Below are 21,480 nucleotides of genomic sequence, written 5' to 3' on the forward strand. Positions count from 1 at the left end.
TATGAACTAATGAAATGCTTTTCTTTATGGTCACATGGCAATCACGCACCTAGTGTGCAAGGAGACCACACCCAACGTGATTGTGGGAAAATATATTTGCTAAAATATAAGTTTATTACAGTTAGAAATATATAAATGTTTAAAATATGTTAGATTATTGCTTGCTCTCATATACACTTTGAAGTTAGTTAGATATAGTTTAGAGACAAAACAAAATGAGGGAATGGCGTTCGTCGCACAACACCGTACGTCTATGACGTAACACAGGGCGAGGCAGCATGCACTCATCGCATTTGCAAATCGCTGTGGGCACAACCCCATAAGTACATGACGTAACGAGCGGCTTGTTAGTGCGTAGCCGTCGCATACCAAGGTAGCAGCTGGCGCGACTTCATACGTATATGTTGTTGCGGTGCAACAAACCCGTCGGATATGAAATGCTCATCATTTAAATGTGGTGGATAGGATTTGTGTGCTGATTGATCTTACTAGACTACTGGTATGGGACTGTAGTTTTCCCCCCCAAAAATAATTATATACATATTTTTGGGGGAAGATATAAAACATTACATAATTTTTAGGGGTTTAAAAAAAGGATAATAGAGTTGCAAAATATTAAAAAACAATTAGAAAAAATATAGGTTTTATAAATATTAAAATATGAAATTAAAATTTAAAACACCTTTGAAATTCACTGAAAAAACATAGGTTTTACAGACGATATAGTTAGGAATTAACATTTAAAAAACCTTAGAAATTCACTGAAAAAACCATAGGTTTCAGGGACATTATAGTTAGTTGGACATTTGACTCATATAAAACCAGAGAAATTCACCAGATATAGTTAGTTGAGCTTACTATAAAACACGCGCCCGCAATCCACTGCTGATGACGTCACATATTACATCACTCATGACATGGTCAGTGACATCACTGATGGCATCTCAAATGGCATTACTGATGACATCACTGATGACATCATCCAGGTGATAATCTGATGCACTTATTAATGCCCTAATATAAACTTTGATACACCCATTCTAAAATGCAGACTACTATTTTTGAAACCATACACACAAGAATGCCATATACTACATACCACTCACTATTTCCTGGGTCTACACACAAATCCAGTCACCTTTACATGTAGTTAATCATCAATTTAGGACTATAATATACACTCATACATCTGTTCATGCAGTCACACTCTGCCACTCATCCATAGAGTTACTCACACACCTAGTCAGTAATGCAAAGAATAAATCACATACCCATTTACTCATGTATACAGTTATACACACCAATTCCATTATCTATAGATATACCACTTATTTATACAGATGCTAACACATATTTACTGTCTTATAAAATCACTGATAGAAGCAGACACTTATTTATACACCCACTCTTCAAATAAGTTAGTCTCATGTATACTCATTCATATACTTCAACACTCACATATAGTGCTTTAAAACATACGTAGTTAGTTACAGATATACCACTGAGACATTCATTCACTCACCAATACACCCATACACACACCAACTCACCCATGAAGCCCTTCCCAGATGCACGTTTTAATCCATACAACCAGTGAATCACCCTCTCAGACATCTATGTACAGACTCATACACCCCCATCCACCCACACAGACGCTCAGGGACCCATACAGATACTCAGACAACAAGGATATAGCGGCATAAAAGTGCAAATTTAGCGGCAGAAAAATGTAAATTTAGCGGCAGAAAAATGTAAATTTAGCGGCATTGTTGCGCCACTCTATTTTACTCGTAATCATTGCTTTTCAGCCCTAAATCAATAGAACCTGTTTTAGCATAGTATTCCTCTTTGAAATAGGCATGTTTAAAGTTTCTGCAGCTCTACGGATGCATAGCTCCAATCTACTAACCTTGTTGGAGGGGGCGTATTTCTCCCTGGGATTTTCTAGCGCCCATGAGTGTACCCCTGCCAGGGCACCACTTTCACCTCTCCCTGGATACAGTTGCACAGCTCCCTTTGCTCCATGGGTGCAGTCACACAGACCCCCATCGCTCCCTGGGTGCAGAGGTACAGCCTCCTCTTGTATTGCCTGCACTGACTCCCTTTTATGGGTAGTGCTGACAAGGCAGACATCTCACAATAATCATTCTTCAGAACCAGGTTCCCCAGTTCCTAATCCAGTAGCTCTGACCATGGTGTCACATCCTCTCCCCCACTAAACATCATAGCGCCCACTGATCGAAACTCGCACTGCCTCAGCTATAACCCAACTGTGCCCGCTATAAACACCTGGATGCGGCTCAATTTTAATTACGCACTAGACAATAGCAATATGCTGCCTACAAAAAAAAGTAACATCATCCTGGTAAATTCAAATACTCATAGGGAATACCAAATTAAGTAAAGCATGTGAAATGTAAGCAGGAAAAACATGGTTACTTAAACGTTTTTACACTCACTATTCAGAAATCAGTGAGTGCTTTTGCCTGAAAAGTTAAGGACATGACTACAGGGCACAGAATGAACCCATTTCAATGTCCATTGCTTATATCCTTACAGAATGTAAGCAGTATAGTAAAAAGACCAATTCCCTGGACACCGAGATGCAGTACACATTTTTTTTTCCAAACCACGTTTTGCAGTGCCTCCAGGACTGGTGCACTAATTTCCCGCCCGGGGGAAAACAACGCTATTCAAAGAAAGACAAGTAAACAAAAGTAGAGCTTCACTGGCAAACTCTGTAGAGTGGCGCAAATGTGTTTGGGTATGAATAAAATCAATCTGCCCACTTTGCTATCACTCTGTTTGGCTTGATTTAGTTATTTTTCATGTTTTGAACCTTTTATTCCCACAGGTACACTTTGGAACGTTGCTTTCATTGGGCCGGTACTGTCCGGTACGAAGTACCTAGCACTTTTTCATATTGCGAGAGAGAGAGAGAGAGAGTACCGGCACTTCACAGAAACAAGCAGGTACTCTGTTACAGAGTACCTGCACTTCTATTTATCCATTTCAAGCTCTGCTTTGGAATTGTAAAATATCACAAAAAGACTTCAATTACAATGGGTTTCTTTTTTGAATCCATTTCACAAGGGGACAAATCAACGAACGAAGAAAAGAGGGGGAGAACCGTTTCCGAAGTCAGGGTTTTCAGTCAGAGAGAAGCAGCTAGACAAAGAGAGGGAAGAAAAGGGAGGAAGAAAGAAGAGGGGGAGGGCAGTTGAAGCGGCAGAGCAGACGAAGTCAGTGAATTCTGTGCGCAAGAAGAAAAATACACGCCTCTTCCTTATCTGCACGTCCCTCCCGTCCGGGGGCTGGAATCCTAATTTTTGACATTATTTCCAGTTGAGCCTGCAAGCTGGAGAGAAGAGAAGAGAAGCAATACTGTGCTTTTCTCGCTCCTCTTATAACTATTGTAAATAATCGAGGAAGCAGGCAGCTAATGCGGCTGTAAAGCGCAGTTTCACGGGGTGACGTATGGGCGCACAGCCAATAAAATGGCATAATTGTTTCATGCCTACTGGGAGAGTGGTTTTTCGCTGGCAGTTTGGTAAATATTGCGCCCGTCGTGCTTGCCAGCGGATTTCACGATTTTTCTGTGGATAACGAAATCGCGAAATGCTGGAGGGTCTGCATATAGACACTCATGTAGCTATTCAGCAACCCATGCAGTTGCTTACACACCAACTGAGAGACTAATACAGACTTTCACACAGTTTAGTCACTAACCCATGCATTCAGTAAGACACGTTCAATCACTCACTTATACATTCAGTCATGCACCTACTTCAATGGATGATGTCATTTGAGATGTCATTTGAGATGTAGTTAGCTCAACTAACTATAAAAGGCAAATTTCTCTGGTTTTATATGAGTCAAATGTCCAACTAACTATAACGCCCCTGAAACCTATGGTTTTTTTCAGTGAAAAAAATATATATATATATTCACTGAAAAAAAACATAGGTTACAGGCCTTATATAGTTAGGAATTAGCATTTAAAAAACCTTTGAATTTCACTGAAAAAACTATACGTTTTCGGGGTGTTATAGTTAGCTGGACATTTCATTCATACAAAACCATTGAAATTGCTCCTATATAGGCAGTTGTACTAACTATATTTCGCCCACCCGCAATCCACTGCTGATGATGTCACATATTAGATCATTCATGACATGGTCAGTGACATCACTGATGACATCTCAAATGACATCACTGATGACATCATCCAGTGAATGTGGTTTGCTTCGTTATTTAAATATGCATTATATATATAGCAATTTGCATTGAAGAATGAGTGGATATATAAAAATAAATATTTGGATGGAGGATTTAGTAGCCGTGTAATTGACTGTTTACTTTACCAATTTATAGTGTCTCACTAAATATAGTGGATAGTGATTAAACTGTGTGAATATCTGTATCACTTTGTCAGTTGTTGTGTAAACTGGTTGTCCAGTTGGTTACTAGCTATGTGAAAGTCTATATTAGTTATTGATTAGTTAACTGAGTATTTGTATGGGAGAGTGAATGTGTGTGTGATTCGGTGGGGGGTGTGTGACTGCCCAAAGATGTGTGAATAGTTGATTCAGTAGATATATGAAGTTAAAACGACATGTTCTAACAGTTGTTTGGGTGAGTGAATATCTTTATGGGTATGGTGATGAGCAAATATATTTCTCAATGGTACATGTCCAACAAACTAGAAAAATAAAAGGCAGTGTATGTGTCAGTTGTTGTATATAAATAAGTATACATAAGACTCAATGATTCTATGAGTGACTGTATGGATAACTGTATACTTGTAATAGTGATTTCATAATTCACTAAGTATGACTTACTATCTAAATAAATAGATGAAGTGGTGTTTGTATAAGTGTGTAGATAAGTAAATATGTAAGTATGATCCATTGTTTGCATAAGTGAGTAGGATGACTACATATGTGAATAGGATGTGTGCTGGTGTGTAATGTCGATATAGGTGTATTAGTATTTTTGATAGTGTTCTATTGTTCATTAACAGCATGTATGAGTGAATCTACAGGTAAGTGATTAGATGTGTGTATACATCTATGAATCACTGAGTTTGTTTTTAGATACTTATATTGCTGTGACAATGGATTCAAATATGATACTCTGTATTTTACAAAGAGTGATGAAAGATTTTACTAGTGTATGAAAAGGTGAATGTGATTGTCACGTGGATGATGTCATCAGTGATGTCATTTGAGATGTCATCAGTGATGTCACTGACCATGTCATGAATGATATAATCTGTGACATCATCAGTAGTGGATTGCGGGTGTGCGAAATATAGTTAGTACAACTAACTATATAGGAGCAATTTTAATGGTTTTGTATGAGCGAAATGTTCAGCTAACTATAACACCCCTAAAACTTATAGTTTTTTGAGTGAATTTCAAAGGTTTTTTAAATGCTAATTCCTAACTATATAAGGCCTGAAACCTATGTTTTTTTCTGTGAATTTCAAAGGTTTTTTAAATGCTAATTCCTAACTATATAAGGCCTGAAACCTATCGTTTTTTCAGTGAATTTGCAAGGTTTTTAAATGCTAATTACTAACTACATAAGGCCTGAAACCTATGTTTTTTTCAGTGAATTTGCAAGGTTTTTTAAATGCTAATTCCTAACTATATAAGGCCTGAAACCTATGTTTTTTTCACTAAATCTCAAAGGTTTTTTTAATGCTAATTCCTAGCTATATGAGGCCTGAAACCTATGTTTTTTTAGTGAATTTCAATGGTTTTTTAAATGCTAATTCCTGACTATATCAGGCCTGAAACCTATGTTTTTTTCATTTAATTTCGAAGGTTTTTTAAATGACAATTTTTAAATGTATTAATTGTTATTTTGTTTTATACTGATTTACTACATTTTTGCAGGCAGGTGTTCAGAGGGCACGCCCCCGTTTTACAACACTCTGCAGCGCAACCCCTGGCGCGTTTGCAGAGGAGGAACTAATTCCCCTTGCATACTGGGGGTCCCTGGGGGGCAACTAGCCCACCAGGAGCCTCCAGTATAAGCCAGTGGGCTGCATTGCAGAGAGGCCACACCCTTTTATACACCTCTCTGCAACGCAGCCCCCGGGCATCCTGGTGGGCTAGTTGCCCCCCAGGGACCCCCAGTATGCCTCGGTAGAACCAAGGCACAAGAAAGCAGTGAAACAAAGGTGCAAAACACACAAAGGGGGCAGGGTAGAAGCACCCTGACCCCCTAGGCCTGCACAGGGGGTCCCACAAGGACCCCCAGGCCCACAAAATGTTTGGGCCGCGATTTTTGAAAAACAAATTTTTTTTTTTGCCTTGGATGTCCCTGTGGGACCCCCTGAGCAGGCCTAGGGGGTCAGGGTGCTTCTACCCTGCCCCCTTTTTGAGTTCTACACATTTGTTTTTCTGCTTTCTTGTGCCTCGGTAGGCTGAGGCACAAGAAAGCAGCCCTCAATTTCTGTTTTGGAGTGTTGACAGGCAGTGGCAGCCAATCAGCATGCAGCTCGTGCACGGGAAGGTGCTCGCACGGTGCGCGCACGGTGCGTGCACTGCGCGCGGCTATAGATATATACATTTTTTAAAACTGGATTTTCTCAACAACTACTGGACGGATTTACACCATTTAAACAAAAGTCCATACTGCGTACCAGTCCCTACCATTTTGCCAAGTTTGGTGTAATTCCGTTCAGCCGTTTGGGCTGTAGCTGTGTCTAATCGTCCTATGGAAAGTTGCCTGGAGAAAAACACGTTTTGGCACCCCCCTTTTTTTCTCAGCCCCCACTTCACGAATCCCCCCAAAACTTTCAGGGAAGGAGCGGGCCATCTTCTTTGAGAAATTCGCAAAGATTCGTCAACCGGGGCCAAAGTTATTCCCAATAGAATGTTGCGGATTTCCTATGGAAACTAGGTCCTAACTATATATACCTACTGGCGACCGCAGTAAAACAAAATTGAGAAATAAGGAAAGGGGGCAGGGTAGAAACATTCTGAACCTATAGTGTTGGTCAGGGGGTGGTACATGGATCTTTAGGCTCAATTTTTATTTTTTTAAATCAAAAATTGCGGGGTACTCGTCCAGTACTCGTACGTGGTGGAAAAGGTGAAAAAAAAACCTAGAAGTCCGTTTTATTCATTAGGTCCCGGGGGGGGGGGGCAAATTACGGGGTCCTATATTTTGCATAATGGGGGCTTGTAAGGTGCCTCTAGCACTGGGGAATGGCACTCCTGTAGTTTTATTTTGAAGTATGCAGGGGGTTACGGTCTTACTCTAAGCAGTTTCGGGAAGCGGCACCCCTCGGGTCTTTTTAAAAAAAATATATGTTTTGAGTTCTCCCTCCCTCTATCCCCGTACACATCGCGGGGAACGCCACGTTTTAAGGGCAGTAATATGTAAAATGACCTTCCAGCTACGGGTATTTGCACTGTCTGTTTTTTTTTAATAATGTTGGGAGGGTGGGCTTGATAATACGTCCTTGTAAATTCCCATAGAAGCCCATGTTCTGGTGTTAACATGGACTTCTATGGGAAATAACAAAGCCGTATTATCAAGCTCATTATCGCCGTTTTATCGGCAGTTTCCCGCCAATAAAACGGCGATAATTTTTACACCGGTCTTTGATAATATGCACAAGTTTACTGGTCAAAAAAAGAGCAATGGGCCATATTATCAACAAAAGGCAATACATTATCGCCGCTTTTATCGGCAGGAGACTGCTGATAAAGCGGCGATAATGGTCTTTATAATATGCCCTTGTGAATTGCCATACCAGAACCTGGGCTGCTATGGGAATTTACAAGGGCCTATTATCAAGCCCATAATCGCCGCTTTATCGGCAGTTACTGGCGATAAAAGCGGCGGTAATGTATCGCCTATTGTTGCTAATATGCCCCTTCATTTCTATGATAGTATGTAAAACTTTCCTTTTTTTGTGTAGCAGTTGTACTCTGTACGTATGTGCAGCCTCGTTTCGAAGCCCACGTTTTTTTATTTTTCTTCAAGTTCAACAAACAAACCTTTCTTTATTTCAGGTATTAAATTTGGCGCTTTGTTTCCCCGGGTCATGTGTGTCATCCGTTGCTGTACTTTTGTAATATATTAATAATCGTATTTTATCTAGATTTATTTGGAACGTAGTGCCGAGGCGCCAAACGTTGATCAAGTACTCTGTCCACCGCCATTTTAGTAGTTTTTCACCGTTGTTTTTATTATATCTTTTACTTTCATTTTATCGTCCTCCTATTTTCTTTGTGATCGACGAGATTTCGAGGCACAGAGACCACGGTATTTGTCCTTAAACTCTGATGTTATCAGACTTGGTCACACGTATACCTAAAAACGAATTTGAAGGACGTAAGTCACAGCCATTACAATGCGTGTTTGTCAACACAAAGACATTATTAAGATTATGCGTGGTAAATGGATAGTACTTGTAAAATCATACGTGGTAAAACTATCAACAAAAGGCGATACATTATCTCCGCTTTTATCAGCAGGAAAGTGGCGATAAAGCGGCGATAATCTATCTCCTTTTGTTGATAATATGGCCTGAAATGCATGCTAATGGCTTCGTGGTGACGATCACGCGTGGTTATGACCACGTTGTAATGGCTGTTTCCCCCAGGACACTGCAGCAACCTGGTCTGGGCGTCGTGGACTCCAGGGCAGAAGACGGAGGGCCACGCAGCTCCTCATACAACATAGAAATCTTTGTGGGGTGATTGTTTCCATGGTTTGAGGGGTGTGATTGAGGCCCAAACATTTAATTTTGTAGGGGGGTAAGTTTGCATGGGAAAATGTTGCAAGAGGTTTGTAAATGTGGTACACATTGTTTCATATTATTTTGATTTCTTTTCTAAGTTGTAGTCTATTCAGAGGAAATAGAAGTCATTCGTTTTCAATCCTTGTCTTGAATATCTTACTATAGTATTTCAACATTATTTCTATTGTGGACCGTCATACACCCCTCCCCCCCACAAAATAAAAGAAGTATGTACTTTTTTTTATTAACTTTTAATAAAACAATAACTAAATAAAACTTAATTATAACTATATTGCAAACAAGTAGAAAAATAAGTTTAATAACAAAAAATATTATAAGCAAATTGTTAAATGGACTTCATAAGATGTCCGATTGGTAATCTGGAAAACAAAAAAGAAAATTAGAGTTTAGAATTATGTAGATGTGAGTTAATGAGCTGAAGCATTACAAGTCAAGGTAACTCTATGGTTTTACGTGTGCAGTGTGCCTCGTACATTTCACTTGTTATAATGGCGCGTTCAAGTGGTGTCTATATGGAAGTGCCTACTGCGTTACTGACACAAAAGTGGCATAACTGGATTGTAAATATGTCGACTTATTTCTAATGCAATGCTACGAAGGCTTTGTAGATCTAGGCCTCTGTGCTTACCGTTGTATAAACACTGCGGCCAAAGACTTCAGCCAGTGGAATTCACAACTTCAGTTGGGCTGTTCTTCTACATGTGCAAGTAGACAGCAGTGTCTATACGTTTAAGAGAGAAAGAGAAATGATGTCACAGAGAGTGAGAGAGAGAAAGAGAGAGAAAAGAACATTAAAACTGTCTCGCAGAGTCTGGAGTTGAGATTTTTTTCTTGAAAAGTGAGACGTAGATTTACAAGCTCCTTGCGTCACTTTACCCATGTTAAAAGTGACCCAAATGTGACGTAATAAGGTTGTGGATCTGTTTGTCAGACTGTTGTAAGGTATCTGTTGTCACTGCTTGGAGGTAATTATAGATTTTACCGAGAAGCTGCTGTACACTACGCACTCTGGGCCATATTATCAAGCCTGGGCGACAAAATTATCGCCACTTTATCGGCAGGAAAGTGGCGCTAAAGTGGCGATAATGAGTTTGATAATATCAACACTCAAAACCAGGAAGTGTTGGCAGCCATCTTGTGCCTCGGTAGTACTGAGTCACAAGAAAACAGTAAAACAAAGTTGAGAAATAAGGGAAGGGGGCAGGGTAGAAACATTCTGATCCTCTACGGTTGCTCAGGGGGTCATATATGGATGTTTATGCTCTTTTTTTAAAAAGAAAAATTGCGCCGTACGCGTACCGAAATCCATACAATTATGAGCAGGAGCTGAATGCTGATTGGCTGTCAATACTCCAAACCAGGAAGTGTTGGCAGCCATCTTATTTGTCACGACAGCCGAGTCACAAGGAAACAGTAAGCACAAAGTTGAGAAATAAGGAAAGGGGGCAGGGTAGAAACATTCTGAACCTTTAGTGTTGCTCAGGGGATGGTAGATTTATTGTACGCGTACCAAGCACGTATGGACGACGTACAGCTGGAATGTTGAAAGTCGTCACGTAGCGTACGTAAGCAAGAAAAATAAAAATAATTTTAGATATTTATGAAGTATATTTGTTTATGTGTTGTGTGGCTCTAAAAAGAGCCATTGTGTTTATTGGGAGATTTTAGTACCTACAAGTAAGTACCGATGCAGAGTCTTACGTTTATAAGGAAGACTCTGTTCCTCTCATCTGTAAAATGTACACCATCTCTCCTATAGATACCATGCATGTTGAAACGCAGATTGTTGTTGTAAATGGACCCCATTCGGTAGTCTTGGAGAAAGGCAGAAACATATTTATTCACATGTTTCCTAGCTTTTTCAAACTGTGGACAATAGTGGTTGGACCGCTTCCATTTCTGCCTTTGGCATATATTAGAATATACAAAGGCAGTTTTGGGGAACAGTGTCATCAATTGTGCAGAGGTGTCCTTCATAAGCATTTCCAGAGCTACCCCAGTCAAAGTGCCAAGGTCATTGCCACCACAGTGCACAAATATGAGGTCAGGGTGTTGGAGATGCATAAGAGATTTCACCAATGGTATCAATTGGTGCCACTTTAATCCTCTCTGTCCAATCCACTTAATGTCTACATTTGGTAAACCTAGGTCCTTGTGAATTATTTTCTGTTGTGCATACCTTTAGCTGTGTTCCACAATCCACACTGTGAGCATTTTGAAGAGAGGTCTGGATGCACTCTAATGGCGTCTGTAAATGAAATGGTAGTTTGAAAAGTAAGATTTTTCTAAAATGGTGGACAACATGCAGTTTTAAAAAAAGAAAAGAAATGATTGGTTGTTTGACAACATTTTACAGAAAACTAGGTTGCATGTGTCTGTTTTTTAAAAGCCTTATTTTTATTGGTTAAGAAAAGTAATAGAAAAGAACGTTACATAAAATAAGCTGGTATATTCTCCAGTCAAGCATACTAGCTGATTCAATTTGCAACAATGTATGATGAACTTTTCACCTGTGTGCTGAGTTAGGTGTTCCCTGAAGTGTTTCAATGGTAACTGGCAGATTGTGGAATGGGGGAAGGGTTGAAAGTTTTGTTAGTTGGAAAGGTTTGGAATGTTAAACCAATAGAAATGTGTGTTTTCTTTTGAATTAATGTGTACAGGATTTTAATTGGTTATTTATATCTATGTATGTGTAAAATGAGAGGGAAAATGTTCAATTTCACGGTTGTACTGCAAACACTGAACTAGAGAGATTTTGTAGAAGAATATCCACTATGTGAGTGGTATTGTTGTTAATCTAGAATTTAATTTGAAAGGTGAGTTGAAAAGTTGTATGGGAGTGCGTGTGTGCGGTGTATCTTTGTACATTAAGGAATTATGGGGTATATTATCTAGACTCAGTGATACAATTATTGCCACTTTATCAACAGGAAACTGCCGATAAAGTGTTGATAATGTTATCACCTGTATTGATAATATGCTCCTATATTCGTCCGTTGTTAAACGTTTTATAGTAGTAAATGTGTTTTGCTATAATGCATGCTGTTATGTTTTTATGTTTAATATCATTTTGTGCATCTCTGAACATTAAGGGATTATGGGCCATATTATCAATAAAGTATGATACATTATCGCCCCTTTTATCGGCAGGAAACTGCCGGTAAAGCGGTGATAATGGTCTTGATAATATATCCTTGTGAATTTCCTTAGTAGCCCAGGTTATGGTGTTAACCTGGGCTTCTATGGGAATTCACAAGGATATATTATCAAGACCATTATCGCCGCTTTAGTGGCAGTTTCCTGCCGGTAAAAGCGGCGACAATGTATCGCCCTTTACTGATAATATGGCGCTGACGGCATATTATTAAGGACCAGTGTTAAAATTATTGACGTTTTATGGGCAGGAAACTGCCGATAAAACGGCAAAAATGGGCTTGATAATAGGTTCTTGAAAATTGTTATAGGAGCCCAGGTTCTGGTGTTAACCTGGACTGGTATGGGAATTCTCAAGGGCATATTATCGAGCTCATTATCGTCGCTTTATCAGCATTTTCCTGCCGATAAAAGCGGCGATAATCTATCGCCTTTTGTTGATTATATGGCCCGAAATTAGTTTTAATAATTTATTCATTATATTGCAGTGTCTATTTATACTCTAATTTTTTATTATATTTTCCTTGTTTCATACTCCTTGTTCTTTTGTTGTAAGTCCTTTTATTGTTATAGTCCGAGGTTTGTCCTCATAATCCTCCCTCTGTTCTTGTAAGTAATATAATAGAATATTTGATATTTGTTTTGTAATGTTATATATATTTTTTTATTATAGGTGGTGTTTATCGATACTGAAAATACTGTATGATTCCAACGAAGTTCCAAAAGCGGAAGCAACGAAAGAAAAGTGTGTATTTGAAGAGAAGTCATCAAGAAGATTTACATGAAGAGAGATGTCTTAACAAACAGAAAGAAAGTCCTAGTAAGAGCAGGAGCACTTTTTTGAGGAATATATTAAAGACTAAGAGTAGTGTTCAGAAACAGAAAAATGTTATTAGTGTATCAGCAAAGAAAAAAAATAATACTAATAAAGAGAAGAATAATGGAAAATCAAGTGCAGACAAAACTGTGTATAGTAAAAGGAAGAAAAACCAATTTATGGAAATTAGGAAAAAAATGTTTTGTAATAGATTGGTGTCAAATTTAATTAAAGAAATTAAGGTATGTAAGAAAAAAGCAGTATTTTATAAAAAGAAGAAAGGTATAGAAAATGTAGTTGAGAAAGCTTTGGAATTGAAAAGAAAATTGTTTATTTTAGTAATCAATAGAATTAGATCACTAGATAAGCCATTCCATTTAATGAAGGGCAAAAATAGGTGGAGAAGAGTAATTAACAGAAGTTATTTTTGTGAGTTTTTTTGGGTGAATGGAAACATAGTTCAAGTTCTGAGCCTTTTTTTAATGAAGAAAGTTATCTTCAGAGTAATGATTTGTTGCATGCAGTTGACACTAGTGGTCGTGCTTATGAGGTTAGAAATGGTTGTCCTATTGTGAAAGAGAACATTGTTTCTAGAAATGCAGAAGAGGTGTTAGCTGGTGAAGTTTTAGGGAGACGTCCTAAAGCTCCAGTGTACACTTGGAATTGTAGTAGTATTTGCAGTGTGCGGCAAGAATCAATTTATCTATATTTTTTACGCAATTTCTTACGTAATTATACTAAGAAAAGTGTTAAACAAAAGATTAAGATGTTGCAAGGACTAGACCCTTGCAACGTGAGAGAAAATACTGATTTGGAAGGTCATTCTCTTCCTTGTGTTTCGAAAAAAGTATGTCGAAGTATTTTCCACCATTTCAGGATGTTAGCAGTTCATCATACTCAGATGAGGAAATTAGTCAGAACATTGTATTACACGAAAAGTCCAGCACTAATGTTAAAAAAGTTGAACAGTGCTCTTTTGCGTGGATCTGTATCAGATGTAACAAATGTTTGTGATGAAATTCAGATTAGTTACTTTGGAACTCAGGAAGACAGTGGAAAAAGTGAGAGATTAATAGAAGAAAATGTGGAAGAGAATGTAGAACAGCAAGAAATTATACAGTTTAAGGTGATTTCAGGTGAAAGGTCAAATTATTCTTGTATCTGTTGTTGATGAATTCCTTATAAAAATCCGACCAGGTCTGTTGATCTGTTTTTAAAAAGTGAAAAGGAAAATAATAATGAGTGGAAGGATTTTGCAACTTATTTGTTGGTAGAGAATTGTTTTGATTTGGGTTCTGATCAGCGTATTTGTAAATATTGTTATAACAAATTAGATGAGAACAAAATGCCTGCTAGAGCTGTGCATAATAATCTTGAGTTGGTAAATATTCTTTCGGAACTGATGGATTTAAATACATATGAGTCTATTCTTATTCAATGTGTGCATCCATTTCAGGCTATTGTTCGTATGGAGGCTAAGACAGGAAAATTGCCTCCTTCTGATTTACAGAGAGGATTAAAGGGAAGAGTTATATATTTGCCTCTAGATTTAAAGAAAAATATTGAAACTAGTGTAGAAAATGTAGGGGATGAACCTTTAGTTATTCTTGTTAATGGCGTTCCTACTAAGAGAAAGAAAATCTGGCAAGAATTATTGGATGTTAGGAAAGTGAAAAAGGCAACGTTGTATCTGGTAAAAAATAATCAATATTACAAAAAGGTGTATGTGGGAGAAGAAGAAATAACTGTACAAGAAGATAGTGACTCGCCATCTGGACAAATTGAAAAAGTGGATGTGTCCAGAACTGAAGAAATCTACAAACATTACAGTGTTCATCCATTGGAGTCCAAAGAAATGATGTGGAATGCTATAGAGGTATTTCAAATGAAAGAAGCAAGAGGAAGTCCCATTAGTGTATGGGAAAAAAAGCTTGGAAGCTCGTTGTTTCCCCTAGTTGTTTCCTACAGGAAAAGGAGGACAATATGATAAACGACCTGTGCAGATTCCTGCATCTGAATACCGGACATCAAGATTATATGCAGAAGATCCAAGATTTCAACAATGTATTCCGTATTTGTTTCATCTTTTGTTTGAGAGTGATTTGTCTGGACTTTCTTATGCAGTAAACCATATATTGAAAACAGGTGTATATCTGCAAAATGTTTTGGCAAAGGAATTTATGGATAAAGTACAGCAGAAAGATAATGTTTTGGAATCTCAGCTGATTAATCTGATGGCATGTCAGCGTGGTACTAATGAGTACTGGTACCGTCGTCACGGAGAACTCAAATGTATACTAAGGAACTTAGGAACTCCTACATGGTTCCTTACTCTAAGCTGTGCTGAATTTGCTTGGGATGAATTACTACAATTTCTTCGAGGGGCAAATCCAAATATACTAAATATCGAATACAAGACACCGGGAGAATTGTGCTCTTTGGATCCTGTTAATGTATGCAGGTATTTCAATCATAGATTTCAAGCTATGATGTCTTTTATCACAAACAAAATAAATCCTCCTCTTGGAGAGGTTCTGGGTTTCTTTTGGAGAAAGGAGTATCAAGCGAGAGGTGCTCCTCACATACATATGCTATTATGGATCAAAGATGCTCCCAAATTTGGAACAGACTCAGACGATGCTGTGTTGTCTTTTATTGAAGAATATGCTACATGTGAAGTACCCAAAAGTACACAAGATAAGGACTTAAGACAACAAGTCTTACGACTCCAAAGCCATCGTTGTGGGAAATACTGTCATCGAAAGTACAAATCTAAGGACAAATTCTACAGCTAATGCCGTTTTGCATTTCCTCGACCTGTAATATCGAAAGGAAGAGTGAACAGATTTATGTCATCTTTGCGACATAATATCACAAGAAAGTCTCCAAAAAATAGAAAAAGAAGAAATGAAGAGTCAAAATACATAAATGACTATAACTCAGTCATTTTGTCTATATGGAATGCTAATATGGATATTCAATATGTTGCAGACAATTCCATTGCTGTTGCTCGATATGTGACATCGTACATAACAAAGTCAGAAAAGACGGAATTTGAAGGAAATGTGGGAAGAGATTTCCCATGAGAAGAGTCTAAGTAAGAAATTATACAGTTACAGTTTAAAGATGTTATCTCATTGAGAAATTGGAGCGTATGAATGCTCGGATCGCTTCTCATCTGCAAGTCTGTACTCTAAATCTAGAAGAATCATTTGGGTGAGTCTAGGTCTTGCTGCAACACGAAACCGAGTTCTGAAATCTGTACAAGAAATTGAATATTTAGCTGAAAAAGAGCCAGAAAGTACTGATATTGTGAAAACAAATATGTTGGATACATATTATCCAAATAGAAGTCATCATCTTGAGAACATTTGTCTTTATGAAGTGCTGTAAAACTATATTTTTAAACGGAATATTACCGCAAACATTAATAATGGCATATATGCCGTTATTGGTTCTGAAGGATGTCTGGTGAAACAAAGAAAAGGAAATTTGATTAATCACCGTAAACTGAGTTGCGAAACACCTGACAAAAGGGAATTTTACAATTTAGCTCTTTTGCAACTTTTCAAGCCATGGCGTTCAGAATTGGAATTGCTTGGAGATTTTGAGAGCTATGAAGATTCCTTCAATGCAACTAAAGATACTATAGAATGTCCTGTTTTTGCTACTTATGTGAAAATGTTAAATGACGAAATTGAGCAAGAAGCTAGAATTGCAGCTGAGATTGCTAGAGAAAGTTCTCAAGACAGTCAAACTTCTGCTCCATTGAGTCAGGACCCATTAGGAGAACCAATTGTTCTAAATGAAGCAGTTACTGCTATGGAAGAGGTGGAAACAGCAATGTATCAAGGTCAAGAAGATGTAACAAACTTAGGAAAGTTGGAAGAACAACTAAATCTTGAGCAGAAAGAAATATATGAGCAAGTGAGAGAACAGATTGATCATGGATTACTTCATGAGAAGAAAGAGTGCTCCTACTCATCATTTGAACCTATCCGTATGTATGTGAGTGGACAAGCTGGAACAGGAAAAAGTTTTTTAATTAAAGTAATCACAAGTTTTCTACAGAAAAGAACTAAGTCGCAGTTGTCTTGTGTTGTCACTGCTCCAACTGGATTAGCAGCTCACAATATGAAAGGAATTACTTTACATCGTTTATTAATGCTACCAGTAGAGCATGACAACAAATTAGAATACCACAAGCTATCTGGAGAAGCTTCTTGTGAAGTTTCAAGAGTGTTGAGGAAAATGAAGCTTCTAATTATTGATGAGGTAAGCATGGTCTCAAACTTAATGCTTGCCTTTGTGCATTTAAGAATGCAGTAAATTCTTAAAACAGAGTATGACGTATTATTCGGTGGAAAACACGTCATAGTTTTTGGAGATCTTCTACAACTTACTCCTGTAAAAGGACAGCCAGTGTTTAAAACTCTGGTGCATGAAGATACTAGAAAGTCTTTGGGGAGTATTGGCAATTTAAACATTTGGTCATATTTTCAGTATAAGGAACTTAGAAAATTGACCGAACATGGCAAACAAGCTTTACAGAGACGATTACTTTCCAATTTGTTTCCAAATGAAAATATTGTCCCAGAGAAAATATACATGAGAATTGCAGAAAACAAATCTGTAATCTGCTTAATGCCAACACTGCGTGAATGTTCTATATTCAATGAAGAAAAGTTAAAGTTGGAAAATGAAGAAATTATAAAATTGGAAGCAATTGATAAAATGGAACATGTAGGAATCAGTATTATTTTGAGTGAAAAGTTGAAGAGGAAATTGGATTGTTTAAGAGAAATCGATAAGTAAAACTGCTGGTTTAGAAAAGAATTTGTATGCATGTGTAAATTGTAGGGTAATCTTGCGACGTAATTTTGAATGTGGAAAAAGGTTTAGTAAATAGAGCAATGGGTAAAATTGTTGATTTTGTTAAATATGTAAATAGAGGTGGGATTGAATTTTTGAAAATCAAATTCGATGAAATTGCTGAAGTACAACAAGTTAGTCATTGTGCAGCTCGTTTTTTGCTAGTAAAAGATTTGAATGTCTGCAGAAAACAGTTTCCTGTTTGTTTGTCATATGCGGTGACCATTCATAAATCTCAAGGTTTAAGTGTAGATTGTGCTTTAGTGAATATTGGAAGTACCGTGTTTAAAGAAGGTATGGCATATGTTGCTTTGTCTCGAGTCAGGACTTTATCTGGATTGTACTTGATTGATTTTGATGAGACAAAGGTTTGTGCAGATGCCAATTGTGTGAAAGAGTGTAATAGGTTAAGAAGAGAATATGCACCCAATTTAGGTCAATATCCAGTAGTTGAAAAGCGTGTGGTAGGTAGAAAAAGAAGATTTGAGAATATCTGTTGTGAAACTGTAGAGAAAGAAAAAAAACAAGATGAAGTTGCGCTTGCAAGCAAAAAGAAAAAGGACAGTGTTGAAGAGAATGTTGGTTATCGGTTTGAGAATAGTTGTGGTGTCAACTGCTATGCTAATGTAGTTGTTAATGTTGTTTTTTTTCTTGAAAGTTTGCAACAGCAAATTGTAGAAAATCGGGACAAAAGATTCTGTTCATTGTTGAATTCTGTTTATGAGAAATGTAGTAGTGATAAAAGTAAAATACAAAGTGTTTCTGATATTCGAAATGTTTTGGACATATATTCTGGTTGTACTCAATTTACGCAGAATATTCAGCAAGATTGTCAGGAATTTTTAATGTTTATGCTCGGTGTACTGGAAGATGAAGGTATAGATGTTGAAAACCTTTTTGGCCTTTCTTATAAATGGCATCATGACTGTCGAAATTGTTTGGTTACATGTAGCACTGACATAGACACTGAGAGATTCATATCTTTGACTTTACCTGACTATGAATCAGTGTCTTTTAACAATCTAATTAGAGGAGCATGTCAAAACATGGAGTGTAGCCAATGTAAATCAGAAATGTCATCAACATTACTTATACAAAGATATGGACAGTATGTTATTTTAATGCTGCAACGTTGTAGAGCTGATGGAAGAAAATTGAAAACTTTATTAAAAAATGTTGTAGTTGGTCAATGTTTAATATCAGGAAGAACTTTTGTAGCTGTTGCTATTATTTTTCATGATGGACCTTCTACCACATCTGGACATTACATTGTTTATTTAAAATGTCTGAAAGGTTGGATACATTGTAATGATACTCAATTATTTTTTAAGCAACGTTTGCCCAAAGAGTTACCAAATTCTTACCTAATATTTTTAAAGGCAACATTTTAAGATCAAAATGTGCCCTTTAGGATTAGTGCTGTTAAGGTAGATTAGTCTGGTGTTGTAGAGTATTTTGTAAGTGAGGGTGAGGAGCTTGAAGGTGATCCTTTTGTTGATATTGAGGCAGTGTAGGTGTATCAGGTGGTAGGTGATGTGGGTGCAGCCGGGGACACTGATGATAAGGTCTTTTGGATTTTTTGTAGTTGTTGTAGGTGTTTGGCTGGAATTCATGTGTAGAGTGTTTTGCCACAGTGTAGTCTGCTGCTGATGAGGGCCTGTGTCACTGTTCTTCTTCTTTTGGTTAGGATCCACTTGTAAATGTTGCAGAGCATGTGGAGGGTGTTATAGCAGTACGAGGAGACGGTGTAGACTTGGTTACACATGGAGAGGGAGGAGTTGAGGTTGAATCCTATGTTGTGGACATGGTTGGTCGGTGTTGGTCCTGTTCACAGTGTAGTCAGGTAGCAGGAGTTGTCTGAGGTTGAGGGGGTGGGTCTGAGGATGAGTACCTTCATCTCGTGCCAGTTTGTGTTTACAGTGCTGCTCTTTATGTAGTTGGTGGCGTCCTTCATTGTGTCGTGGAGGTTGCTTTTGGTGGTATGTGGCTTCTTGGTGAGGAAGAGGATGAGCTGGGTGTTCTTTGTGTAGGAGATGTTGTTGAAGTTGTGATGGTGGGCTACTTGTGTTAGGGTGGCCATGTAGATGTTGAACAGCGTCGGACTGATGGATGAGTCCTGGGGGACCCGTAGATGATGTAGGTGGTTTTGGATCAAAAGGCTGGGAGGCGGACGTTCAGGATTACTATTGAACAACTTCCAAAAAAAGGACTTGATGGCCGTAAGGAAAAGTGTGTGAAACCATTAAGGACTTTTTGCTGTGTATTTTGTCAGCCTATATTTGTAAGTAACAATATTTACAGTGTAAGACAATTAATCATAATGTTTTATTATTTTATGATTGTTTGAGATGTGTCATATTTACGTAAAAAATTGCTCTTAGAAAAAAACATTTAAGATATGTTTTATTTCAATTTTTTATATTGTTATTCAGAATGTTGACTGTTTTTTTTTTTAAGATATCCTCATGGATTGTCTTTTTTTTCCCCACTGTTATGTGATGAGTACTATTGAACTCACTGTTTGTAGTGAAATTCAATATATACTGGGAACAGCAAAAAAGGCAAATGAAATATTTTATACATTATTTTGTGTTGTAAAATATATATTGTAACTGTGTTTTTTTGTTTTTTCCACAGGTGATAATTTTATAATATATAATTTTTTTATTATTTATTATGCTTAAGGTAAGTACAAGTAACTGACTCAGCCGCGGCCTGTGGAGGGAGTTGTGGTGGGGTAGGCAGGTGGGGCGGGGGTGGGGCAGGGTGGGGGGTTATAAACAGTGGAATCTGGATGATTGCAGGTAAGTAAACATTTAAATTAATAAAATTAATTTTGTATCCTGCGCCTTGCTTCGCAAAATGCGATGCAGGGCATGGAACGAAGGGGCATATTATCAACAAAAGGCGATACATTATTGCCGCTTTTATCGGCAGAAACTGATAAAGCGACGATAATGGGCTTGATAATAGGGCCTTGGAAATTCCCATAGAAGCCCAGGTTCTGGTGTTAACTTGGGCTGTTATGGGAATTCATTATCAAGCTCTTTATCGCCGCTTTATCAGCAGTTTTTCTATTGCATTTTATGGATATTATGGCCCGAAATTCGTTTTATTAATGTAATTATTTACTTACCTGCAATCATCCAGATTCCGTTGTTTATCACCCCTCACCCTGCCCCTCCCCTGCCCCCCTGCCTGCCCCATCGCAACTCCGTCCACGGGCCACGGCTGAAAGACGCGGTTGCGATCTAGTCATTTACCACATAGTTGTGGGGAATCCTTGGTGAGGCGCGCGCTCACTAACGAGTGCTCACTTCATCGAAGACGTTCCGGAGTTCAGACCCATTTTCAATTGCTCCTTAGACATTCGTGAAGAGAAAGTGGAAATATTCATGTGAGAGTTAAAGAACGTTGTTTGACAAGTTAGTGAGTAAGTAAACTTACCTGACATTATAGACAATATTGAATGTACGCAGTCAATGTATTTTCTCTAACTTAAAACAAGAAACGATAACATTCATGTTAAGCAAGGTCTTAAGGGAAAAGAACACATTGAGTAAGGAATAATAGAAAGACTTTTGAATTAAGGAGGAACATTAATGAAAAACACAAGATATTGAAGGATTGACAGAATAGATAACAAGCAACTGCATAAAGAAAAGTTAGTAGAAGAACACAAGGAAATTAATAATATAAAAATTAGACTGAGAGGCCTAGGTTAATGAATGTTACATAATTATAGGTTATAAGCAGTGAGAAAAATAAAGAACCGTAAGCTACAAGGTTGCAGATAAATACTAGAGGAGAGGCCAGTTCGAAATTGGAAGGGGTAGGTAATTAGTAGGGT

Source organism: Lissotriton helveticus, chromosome 3_1 (assembly GCF_964261635.1).
Source record: "Lissotriton helveticus chromosome 3_1, aLisHel1.1, whole genome shotgun sequence".
Classification (NCBI taxonomy): domain Eukaryota; kingdom Metazoa; phylum Chordata; class Amphibia; order Caudata; family Salamandridae; genus Lissotriton; species Lissotriton helveticus.